The 11,894-nt window shown below is 58.3% G+C and overlaps 1 protein-coding gene across 1 annotated transcript in view; it reads left to right on the forward strand.

Moving 5' to 3' along the window:
• Window positions 1-9,850: 9,850 nt before the first annotated feature.
• FAM240C (family with sequence similarity 240 member C) overlaps window positions 9,851-11,894 on the forward strand; it is a 16,212-nt gene continuing 14,168 nt past the window's right edge. The window contains exon 1 of the mRNA XM_040450331.1: window positions 9,851-9,859. The gene's annotated coding sequence lies outside the window, so the exon portion shown is untranslated. The remainder of the gene's footprint in view (window positions 9,860-11,894) is intronic.

Consider the following 11,894-nt stretch of genomic DNA (forward strand, 5'->3'; position numbering starts at 1 on the left):
GCCAGCACCTCAACCAGTCATTCCAAAGTCCCGTGTTCTTCCCCCAGGGCCAAGGTCCCCCCTCCTCCCCCTGGGGTCCGGCACAGCCTCCAAGCCGCCCCACCCCCATGCCGGGCTCAACCGACAAGTGAATAAATACAACGGCCTGGGGCGCAGGAAGAGTACGAAGTGTGGACAGGGCGAAACACTGAAACCGGCCTGGACAGCCAGTGGCCACTGGTAGAGTCCAAAGCAGGTGACGTCAAACACGGAGCAGCTAATGTGTGTGAGGGTCTGAGACAGCGCGAGGGGCACACTCCAGACAGGGGAAAGTGACACGCGGGGTGACGCGGCTGTCCTCAGTGAGAAGAGAGATGAGGGACACGGGGCCAGGGACGCTTGAGGGGCTGCCCCTCCTCCCCCCCCCTCCCCCACCCTCCCCACCTCTTCCCCCACCCTCTGCCCTCCTTCTCAACCTCCCCTCCCCACCCCTTCCCCACCCTCCCCACCCCTTCCTCACACCCTCCTCCTCACCCTCCCTTCCCCCACCCTCCCCACTTCTTCCCCCACCCTCTGCCCTCCTCCTCACCCTCCCCCCACCCTCTATCCGCCTTCTCAACCTCCCTTCCCCACTCCCTCCCCACCTCTTCCCCCACCCTCCCCACCCCTTCCCCACACCCTCCTCCTCACCCTCCCCTCCCCTGACCCTCCCCTGACCCTCCCCTGACCCTCTCTTCCCCTCCCCCCCAGAGTCTCCATTTTGTTCACCCTGGAGCCCAGCTGGAGGAGAGATGAGCATCTTGTGTGTATGGGACCTGGAGTGGAGCCTCACACCCAGATCTGGGTCTCACCATATGACCTACAGTTGCCACTGAGTCCGAATCTCTTTCCCGATAAAACCTGGATTCCATAAAAATATATGTGACAAGTGCTTACACCCCACAGCTCAGGGCTCCAATCCTGACACAGAGCAATGAAATTAAAACCTTACATCTGCTTGGGCAGCCCTGGCCAGCACCAGAGCTCAGAGCAGCACCTGAAGTCATTCAGCAAACCCTTTCCAGAAACCAGATCAACCTGGTCACCGACACAACTCCGATGAAAAGAAGCTAACTCTGCAATGGCCCCCAAGAAGGAGGAAAGTAAAAGGGTTCCTGCCACCTGGACCAGCTGTGGCCTCAGGGGTGTGGGACCAGCCCTGGTTCCCTGTTACTGCCCGCGTGACCTCGGGCAGGTGGCTGGCACTCTCGCTGCCTCCCCTTCAGTAGCTGGAGAACCGAGAGGTCAGATTGTGTCCACCTCCCAAACGGTGGGCAATCCAACAGCACACAAGGTAGAAATCCAGCAGCCGTGTGCCCGGCCTACGAGGAGGCCTGGGGACCGAAGGAAACAGTGGCCCCAGCCCCCCGACACACACAATAGGGCAGTTCAGCCCCCTCATCAAGAAGTGGAGTCTGTCTCCCGGCCCCTACGGCAGACTGGGGTGGGCCTGGCCTCAGCAGTCCTCCCATTCTCGCTTGCTTTTCTGTAACCACCACAAGGATGCGCTGGGACGACTCGCAGCAATCCCAGGCTGGCCTGCTGAGGACGAGGACACAGGACGGCCAGCCCAAACCAGCGTGCCCTCACACGACTGCCCGCCGACCTCAGAAGCATGGTCAAGCCCTTCCAGGTCAGCCCAGCCCAGATCAGACCAGCAGACACCCCTGGCCTATCTGTAGGCTTGTGTGAAGTGAACAGTTTTGTGGGTGGTTTGTTACGCAGCCATAGCTGACTGATGCACGCCTGGTGAACATCAACTGCTTCTCTCTTGCTGAGACCCGGTCAGAGGTGGCTGTCTGACAGAATGTACTTGTCATCTCTAAACTCATCAGAATGGACACGGCTGGACTTCCAACCAGATGAGAACACCACTCAGCCCTCTGGCTTCTTGCCACCCACAGTACGTCATCAGCCCAGCGTCGACGCGCCAGCACCCAGCCTGTAGCTCTGCTCCCACACACAAGCCCTTCAGTTCCTGGCCATGGAGGGCGTGCACTCATCCGCAGGGCTGCTCTGGGAGGTCACACGGGGGGCACCACCATGTGAGGACCCTGACTCCTTGTTGCTGAGTCTCAGAACATCCCCCACCTGCTGATTAATGGGCCCTTGAAACTATCAGCTGTGTTGCATTTGCTTAAAGTAATAAATAATAAAATCACGGCCTGACTCTTAGACACCCAGAAGATTTGATTTGATGTTGTCAGTGCTTTCTCAACATCTTAACAGAAGCTTTCAGCGGTCTGATGCACCGGCTCCCATTGGCCGGTCTCCTTCCCCGGATCACAGCCCTTTCAGGGGACGGATGTCGGTGGTCCGGCCACAGGAGGCACGTCTGTGGATCTGCGCTGCATTCCATCCCACGGGAAGGACAAGGACAACACGTCCCACCAGCATGTCCTGCTAAGATCTGCGGAATCAGGACAAGGCAAGGGCCAGCTTCACGGTTTCTGAGCAGCAAACGCTCCTCAAACCCCCAGAAGTGCATCTTCAGTGCGGGGACCTGATTCTAGGCTCACTTCCTCTGGGATGCCACATGGCCTTTCCAGTAGAGAGAGAGGTGTGCCATTCAGACCTACGATTTGTCAGGCCAGTCCACCCGTCCAACAGTCACTGTCTGCCAAGGGCTCGGTGGGCCAGGCATGGGGTGACCACCTGGGACAGAAGCGCCCCTGCTCTAGGCAGCCCTGGTAACTACGGGCAAGTGGAGAGGTTGAGTGACCCAGGGGAGTGGGCCTGGGTTTTCATAATCCACCCCTCACAGGGTGGGGGGGGCCCTGTGGTTTGCCTCCCAATATCCAAGCCCCGTTTCTTCTGGCTGTCAGCTAGGGACGCACTTCTCCCCTCCAGTGGTGTGCTCCTGGTGAGACAGCCGGGCAGCAAGACCCATCTGGGTCTGCTGGGACACAACAGCTCTCTTCTCTGCTGGGTCTGGACAAGGAGAGGTTGGCTGAGAGCCAAAAATGCCTGAGAATGGTCACCGAAAGAGGCAGAACCAACAGACCAGAAAGAAGAAAGCTGCTGTCCATGGCATTGAGCCCCTGGATCCAGCTGTTCCTGAAGGTAGCCCATGCCTACCTAGACTTTTCAGCTTGGTGACCCAACAAATTCTTTATCACTTGATTTTTTTTTTTTTTGAGTCGGTTTTCTGTGACTTATTATCCTGACTTCTATTCCATTCTAAATAGACTCTGTATTTCTTTGATTCCAGCAATGTGGTAATTTGGAAATACAGTGACACCAGCACTTCCCGTTCTGAGGTTGGGACATCTGAGTTTGTATTTTCAAGGGTCAGGGAGTCTGGCCGTGTATTGATGTTGGTGATGATCTGAAGCCATAAATAACATCCTGGCTCATACATTCTGGCTCAGTGACGTTCAGTGTGGAACCTTGCTAGCCGGTTCCAGGGCTGAGTCTGGGAGGGCTTACCATCACGTCCTCACCAGTGGGGGTGGGAGGGGTTTAAGGAACACACATCTACTGCTCACGGTTCTGGGGCTGGCTGCCCACGATCTAGGTGCCCACAGGGCTGCCTTCTGGCGAGGGCCCGCGTGCAGTCTACAGCCACCGGCTTCTCGCTGCGCCCTCCTGGCGGGGACGGGGTGAGGGAGCTCTGTGGGGCCCCTAGAAGGGCTCTAACCCCATCCCAGGGGCCCCACCTGCACCTGCCATCACTCTGGGGGTTAGGAGGGTGGGGGTGGGGGGCGCCCGAGGAGGGGCATCACGGGCAGGCCGTGCACACGTGTGATTCCCGTCCGCAGCTCACCGGGCTGTGCCCCAGGCGCCGAGCTGGTCACCGGTGCCGGAGGCAGCCTCCCGCCAACACTCCACGTTCCCCGCTGCTCTCTATTCGCCACGTGCCGGCTCGCGGGTCGTGGGGTCCGGCCGTGGCCGAGCCGGCATGAGGCGAGCGCTCTTCCCTGTGCCCGCTTGTCCATCCGCATCATCTGCTGATTTGCTCCAGGTCTCGTGCGTCCTGCGCGGGGGTGGGGGGGCCTTGCAGCCGGCGGCATGGAACGTCCTCTCCCATCCAGCTCGCCTGCACTTTGGGCACTGTTCAACCTTCGTGCCGGGCTGCTCACCTGTCCGCGGCCGCCGGTGGTCGCGAGTCCGTGGGGTCTGTCCCTTCAGCAATGCTTCCCGCCCTCACAGCGTGAGCGCCAGCCCGCCACGCGCCCCTCCCTGCAAGCGCATTGCCACGTGGAGACGGCGTCCGTGGGAAGGAGCCACTTGTGTGCTTCTGCAGCGAGCCTGCCCCGGCTCCCTGGACAACTGACATCACCTAGCTCTGCGGAACGTTCCCGTTTCTCTACAGCCTGAGTCGTAGCAAGTAGCATTTCTATTTCTTCCCCCAGAAAGTCGTTGGTGTCTGTACTTATAGCCACTAACTGCTTTGGAGGGGGTGCCTTGAAAGATTTATGCTGAATCAGAACAAAAACCTGATATATGAAAACAGGGGGTAAAGGGAAAATAAAAGCAGAAACGGGCAGCAGTTTGGAGCGGATGGGACCAGCCTGGAATGCAGATTTTGTAGGAGGACGTCAGCATCAGAGCCTGTTACAGCATGTTGGTGGGGTTTCCACAAGAGCAGAGGTGGGTCCTTTATCCAATACGGTGGCTGCCCAGCCCCAAACACTTCCAGACAAAGGATCATGATCAGAGCAATAAACTCCAGCATCACCACACGCGGAGCCCCCTCCTGCATCCTGTGCGTTGCACAGATGGGGAAACCGAGGCCAGGAATGCCACCAGGTTCCAAGCGCTGCGTTCCCGGGGCAGCACCGGCCAGGAGTCCCGGTCAGATGTTGTGACGGAACCCAGAGGGCAGGGCTCCCTCACGGTCACCCAGCGAGAGCGGGACCAGAAGGGGTGTCCTGGGGGCCCGCTGCCTGTCACAGCTGAGCACCCTCCTGCATCCGCTGGGCAGAGTTAAAGGAACTACCAAAGGGCTGCCTGGGTAGTTCAGTCGGTTAAGCGTCCGACTTTGGCTCAGGTCATGATCCCCCAGTTTGTGGGTTCGAGCCCCACATTGGACTCTGTGCTGGCTGCTCGGAGCCTGGAGCTGCTTCGAATTCTGTATCTCCCTCTCTCTCTGCCCCTCCTCTGCTCTCTCTCTCTCTCTCTCTCTCTCAAAAATAAATAAACATTAAAAATAAAATAAAATAAAAAGTAGCTATCGGAAAGTACTGGAAAATTGCCAAAAGCAGACAGGAACTGACGAGGCGGTGGTACTGGCAGAAGGCATATGTGTGTGTGTTTTCTCTTTTTCAGGGCGTTGTGCCTGAGAGCAGCCGGCCCCGCACGGGGAGACAAAATCCTCGGTAGAAAACCCACATCCAGCTGGTGTGAAGAACCAGAGAAGGGTTGGGGGGCCGAGCGGTGGGGGGGTCCCAGAAAGAGGAGCCAGAGAGGGGGCCGCGGATCTGCCGCGGCCCCCAAACACACAGTGGGGACGACAGGGAGACAGAACTCACCTGAGTCAACAAAACCCTGACACTCAGGGCAGGCCACGTGGTGCCCGTCTCCACACACGGTCCGCCCACCCGGCTGCGATCCCGGAGGCCGCAGGAAGGGGACCGCCAGCCGTCACCCTCAGCAAAGGAGCGAGGGGAGCCCACCCCTGGCCCAGGGCTCGTCCCGAATGAGAAGAAAGGAAACTCAGCGGCAGTGAAAAGTACAGGCAGCAATCAAGTAGGACCCAGACGCCAGGATCCACTGGGGTTGGGGGGGGGGGGGGTTGTCACAGGTGACGGAAGAGACAGGAAGAGAGCTGCACGGTGAGTCATCAGAAGCCACCCCCAGCGAAAGTGCTGGCCCAGTGGTTGGAGTTGGAGAAGGAGGAGGGGCACGCCAGAACGCACGGCTCGCACGCTGTCCCGGTGCACAGACAGCCGGCAGAGCGGTGGGCAGGGGGGTGGTAGGGTCTAGGCACCGTGCGTGGGGTCCCGGAGGAGAAGGCGGGAGGGCCCAGCATTCCCAGCAGGAATCAGCAGGGGCTTGGCCGGAAGGTGAGCACATGCTCCCAGGTAAGTTCCCCTCATGATAAAATGCCTCCTGCACCAGTTCCGTCTTGAAAACTCTCCCAGGCACATCATGTCCTCGAACCCACGACCGGTGCTGTGGGGAGAAAGTGCCCAGCTGGGCATCTGCATCAGCGTGGAGCCCTCCGGGGATGGGGCACAGACAGACGGCCTCCGAGGGACCCGGAGATGCCGCCTGAGCGCCACACACGCCCGTCAGCCCCGGCCGAGGCCACACCTGTGCTCGGCACCCCGTCTGTCCGGCCGCCCTGACCCCCTGGCCCCGGGCACAGCCTGAGCTTCAGGGAGAGCCACTGTCCTCGGGTGTCCGCCTGGGCCCTGCTCTCCACCCCCCAGGGGCCCCCTGCCGGCTCTCCCTCTATGGAGGACACCGGCCTTCACCCGGCCCCAAGAGCTCAGCCCGGATCTGGACCCCTCTCCCTCTCTAGCCCCTCTCCTGCCCTCTGCCCTGTGCAGGCGGCCCCACGGCATCTGGAAGGTGGCCCTCAGATGGCCCCCCCCCAGCCTCAGCATCACAGGCACCTGGGACAGATTCTGTCTATTTACATGGGCCCTGACTACCCTCAGAGAGAGCAGGAAGCCTCCGGTGTGGGCTGGGAGCTGGGATGAGCCGCTCATGTCCTGCAGACCCACTGACAGACCAGGAGGCCTCCCCGGGGCTGAGCGGCTTTCCTGTGGTTACAAACGGGTGGCTGAAAACACCAGAAGTTCATTCTCTCAGGGTCAGGACCCCAGAATCCCGAAAGCAGGTGTGAGCAGGCCGGGCTCCCTGTGAGGCCATGAGGGAGCTTCTGTCCCAGGCACCCCGGCGGCGGGTGCCTGTCCTTCCCCCGTGGTACAGAAATGCCTGCGGGACACTTAGTCTGTAACTGCCTTTCATCTGAACCCGCGGTGTTTACCGTCCTGTCCCCTTGTCCCCAGACCTGCCTCCCGGTCCGTCTATGGGGAGGCAGGACGCTCGGGGAGTGAGGAGGGCCTGACCACGGTCCCCACCCCTGAGGATTTCAGGGTGTGGCCCCAACAGCCCTGTGCTGGCCGTGACTGCCCCCCTACTCCAGGGAGGGAAAAGAGAGTCTGAACACAAGGCACCCCACAGAAGACCCAGGCCACTGGCATGATGTTGGTGCGGATGAGTTCCGCCCCGGCGGGCTCCCGCAGCGAGATTTGGGAGGACGAATAAGTGTGGGGGATCATAACTAGATTTAAAGAGAAACTGACATCAGGCAAACCCACGTTTCTCGGTAAGACTTTGGGGAGCTCCAGGCCTGCGGAACAAGGGCCTCTGGCGCCCGGGGTCAGGGCGACAGTGAGCAGGACCTGGGCCACACCAGGGGGAGCCTCTGGATGCCAGCTCCGGTCCAAGAAAAGATGAAAAATACAGAAAGAAGATCCCTAAATGGACGTGTGACCCTGTACGTTCAAGAGTGAGGCTCCTGGCCCCACTTTGAGTTACAGATAAACACACACGTGTGCACACACACACAGACACACACCCCCTTCTTCCTCTTGGGTTGATGTTGGCCCACACTCAGCACACGTTCAGTGCTGTAACAAGGCCAGTGGTCTGTGGGGTGAGGAAGCAAGCTGGCCGTTCAGACAGTATGACGTGTCCCCTGGGGGCTGACCCCTGACCGTGTCCCCCGGGGGCTGACCCCGACCTTGGCCTCTGACACCAAGCTGAGGACAGTCCCTGCGCCTGGGGGGGGGGGGGGGGGTGCTCAGAGTCCACCCAGGGAAGATTCCAGAAGGAGGGTCTCGCAGACCAGCACCTCAGAGCGTGAAAGCTGCCCGGAGGCAAGGAACGAGAAGAAAGGAGGGGGCTGGGTGGCGCTCATGGGGTCCCGGGCACATGCTTGGACACCGTGCAGCCATAAGTTCTTGCTAAACTGCATTCATAATGGTCTAGAAAAAAATAAAGCATTTAGGAAAAAATCCCTTTCAGGTGGTTCTGGTCAGGAAATTGATAATAAAAACTCACTTTCCCACTCAAGGCCACATAATCCGCCAAATGCCCAGCCCAGCACAGCTGGAGGGGAGGCACTCGTGGGCTCTTCCTCTCTGAGCATCTCCAGGCAGGGGTTTTGTCCCCTCACCTCTCCGCGAAGCCCTGAGAAGTTCAGGAGCCTGGCGCCTGGAGCTCCCCAGGCCTGCTGTGTCCCCTGTGCAGCTGGCCGGCTCAGACTTAAGTCATATAGTCTATACTGAAAATCCAGGCACATCACCTAAAAAATCCAGACTTGGGGCTTCTGTGGCCAAGGGGTCCCCAGAGCAGCAGCGAGCCTGGGCTGACCGTCCACTGCCCCTTTCCACACGGCTGGGTCTCCGTTGGCCACCAGCACTCCCAACGCTGAGCCAGGTCAGTAAAGGGGGCGTCCTGCCCACCTCCCACCACCCTTCCTTCTCAGCCCCTCCCCCAGATTCCCTCACCTTGTCCTCCTCCTTCCACCCCTGAAATCCCCCTTGTCTGTCAAGCTCACTGTGGATGCCGCCTCCTCCATGGGGCCTCCTGGGATTTCTCTCCCCACCTCGCGTTACCACAGCTTGGAGATTTGCTTCCGTGGGGGCAAATATATCCGCACACTCATTCATTCGATGACCAATGACTGTGGCAGCCTGGAGGCCACTCTGATGAACAGGAAAACCCCGGCCCCTGGGAGCTGCGCTCCAGTGGGACAGTGGGATGGGGTCAGAGGGACAGTTTGCTGCTTCAAATAGGGGGCCACGAAGGACCTGTATGCCTGCCCAAAGTCGGGACGCCCTGAACAAGGACGCCTGCCATTGGTCCCTTAAGAAACCACAGCCTTAGCCCAAAAAACGGCACCTGTAAGGGGACAGCACTCGGGGAGGACAGGCACCCCGCCCCATCCTGGGACTCAGTCTGCTGGTGACCACACCACACTGTCCAAGGCACTTCTTCCCAGATGACTTTCTGACCAACAGTGGCTTCCCTTTGAGAGTCCTCTGTTTTATGTATTTTCCCGCATTTGCTGATTCACCAGGGAGGGTGGCTGGCTGGGGTCCCGGGACCCTCCGTCCAGGCGGGGGTAGCTGATGCAAACACAGCAGATGACGCGGCTGAGGCTCCCGGCTGTAAGGGAGGGCCTGAGGGGGTGGGGGACACAGCTGTTTCCAGGCCCCCTACCACCATCTGTCGGTGGAGGTTCCAGAACCAAGAGGAGACGTGAGCCTTTGTGAACGTGACCCGGCAGCCACAGGGCCCCTTGCCCCACAGGCCACCACGTCCGGTGCCTTCGCCAACCACAAACACTCCAGAATGTTCGGGGCGAGAGGCCTTTCTCCTAACAAAGCACCGCATCGCTGCCATTCGTTGACCGTCCTGAGTGCCGCCCAGCTTCCCAGGAAGGAAGCTTGCGTAGGCCTGGTCCTCACGGTTGCCGGGAGTACCCAGGGCCCTGTCTCTGGCGCTCGTCCGCCATCGCCTTGCTCCTCTATGAGCCTCCCGTCCTTTCCTGCTTTGTGTGCAAGTGGATTTTACCTTATCTGCCTGCGAACGCTCTTTGTGTATTGTAGACATCCGCCATGTTCCTGGCATTCATTTTGCAAGTTTTTTCCGAATCCATCACTGGCCGACCGTCTCTGCCCCTGCCTCCCTACAGCTGAAAACTGTAACTTGTTTTAACTTGACCCCCTCATCTGATTGGGGGGCGGGGGCGGGTTTGCAGGGAAGGTCTATTCAGCATGTCACAGACTGGACCTCTGGGTCATCCTGAGCCGATTGCTGCACTTGGGAAGGTCAGGGAAGAAGCAAGAGAAGCTAAGGCGTCCTCCTGGGGCAGAACGTGTTCTCCCCAAAGCCTCCCCGTAGCTCTGGCCTCCGATGGCTCCACACAAACACTTCACAACACGCTAAAAAAAAGAGAAAGAAAACTGCCCCTGCTGACCTCAACCTTGACCTTGGCGCCTTCGTGCACCGCGTGGAGACCATGGCTGCGTAGATCCCGCCACATCCTCGTTAAAACAAGGGAGGCTCACACTCGTCTGCTTTTAACCTCGGACGGGCACCTCCATGTCCCCTGCGTCTCCTCCACGACGAGCACCCGGCCTGGGACACTGGGGCCTTCCCGCCCTCGCAGGCTCGGCGCAGACGGAGGCACCGGTGAGGGCTCCCGCCGCCGCTCACTTTACAAGAACACGGTCGTGGCCCAGGCACTCCTGGTCGGTCCCTCGTCCTCTCAAGCCCCGTCCCCGCTCCTGCTATTTAGTGATGCTCCAAACCGGGCTGGGTCCCCGTCTGTGTCTGTCACCCTGTGCGCCTGAGCAGCGTCTGCCTCTCCGTGCCTCCGTGTTCTGCGTGTGGCAGGCTGGGTGGCCGCACGTCCTGATAAGGTCCTGGGGTCAGCCTCCCGCCCAGCGTCCCCAAGAAGCCAGGCGCTGCTGTGCAAAGGCACCGGCCACTGCAGGACACAGGACCCGAAGGAAAGTTCCCAACCTCCACGTCGGACACGCACGCAACTTGAATTTTTTAAAACCAGCCTATTCACGAGAATATGAAAAACAACCTTGTGGGAACCCTTTGTCCGGAACATGTGGACCACTTGGGGGCATACAGAACAGCTCAGCTGATTTCTTCAGAAAGGACACTCTGTCCCTTAAACGGAGGACACTCTGTCCCTTAAACGGAGGGCACTCTGACTGTCCCTTAAACGGAGGGCACTCTGACGTCCCTTAAACGGAGGGCACTCTGACTGTCCCTGAAGAGGAGGACACTCTGTCCTTTAAACGGAGGACAATCTGACTGTCCCTTAAACAGAGGGCACTCTGTCCCTTAAACGGATATTAAACCTGACCCTGGGTCACACAGGAGCTGTGAGGATGGCTGTCCAGGGAGAGAACAACACACGGGTATATTCTTACTGTCATGTGTATGATTTTTTAAATTTTTTTTAATGTTTATTTACTTTTGAGAAAGAGACAGAGCATGAGAGCAGGGGAGGGGCAGAGAGAGGGAGACACAGAATCCGAAGCAGCTCCAGGCTCTGAGCTGTTAGCACAGAGACCAACGCAGGGCTTGAACTCACAGACTGTGAGATCATGACCTGAGCCAAAGTCGGATGCTGATCCAACTGAACCCCCCAGGCGCCCTCCTCCATGTATGATTTTTAAATGAGATGCATTACAAAGAGATGGACAAACGTTTGAGATAATTATGTGCACACACAGAGTTGATTAGGTACCTATGTCTGTGTTTGTACGTGTAGCTATCTTGTTACAGATGCTGCTGAATCTTATTTTTAAACAATATCTGTAGTATATATAAAGTCAGCACACACAAAAAGGCTTCTTACAGAATCTTGTGTAAAACAGTGTGAGGAGCTTTTTTAAAAGAGAAAAAAAAGGCATACTTGTAACCATCTTACATCCAGAAAGTTGCCTATTTCTGTCCTGGTCTTTCTGGGACAGTTTTTTATATCGGTTTTCAGTAACTTCCTACTTATGATTGTGCAAAAATACATGTGTGTATATACACAAAATATATATCTACAACTAAGTAGACAAGCAAAGGCTGCAAACAAATGCACACGCACACCACACGTGCACACACACGCACGCACCACACACATGCACGTGTGCACACACACACACATACACACACCTCACACACACACCCCATACATACCCACACCGCACACACGCATGGCCCCCCCAAGGCATGGCCGCCCAGTGGGCTCTTGCAAGTGTCCTGATGACGGGCTGACGGTGTGTCGGCTCAGAAAGGCCCGGGTGTGGTTCCGGGAAGAACAACGGGGCCAGAACAACACGAAGCTCGACCGGTGCCCTATCGCATGTGTCCTGGCTGGCGTCCAGTGTCTATCT

This window comes from Herpailurus yagouaroundi, unplaced genomic scaffold (genome assembly GCF_014898765.1).
Source record: "Herpailurus yagouaroundi ecotype Mexico unplaced genomic scaffold, PumYag 202, whole genome shotgun sequence".
NCBI classification, from domain to species: domain Eukaryota; kingdom Metazoa; phylum Chordata; class Mammalia; order Carnivora; family Felidae; genus Herpailurus; species Herpailurus yagouaroundi.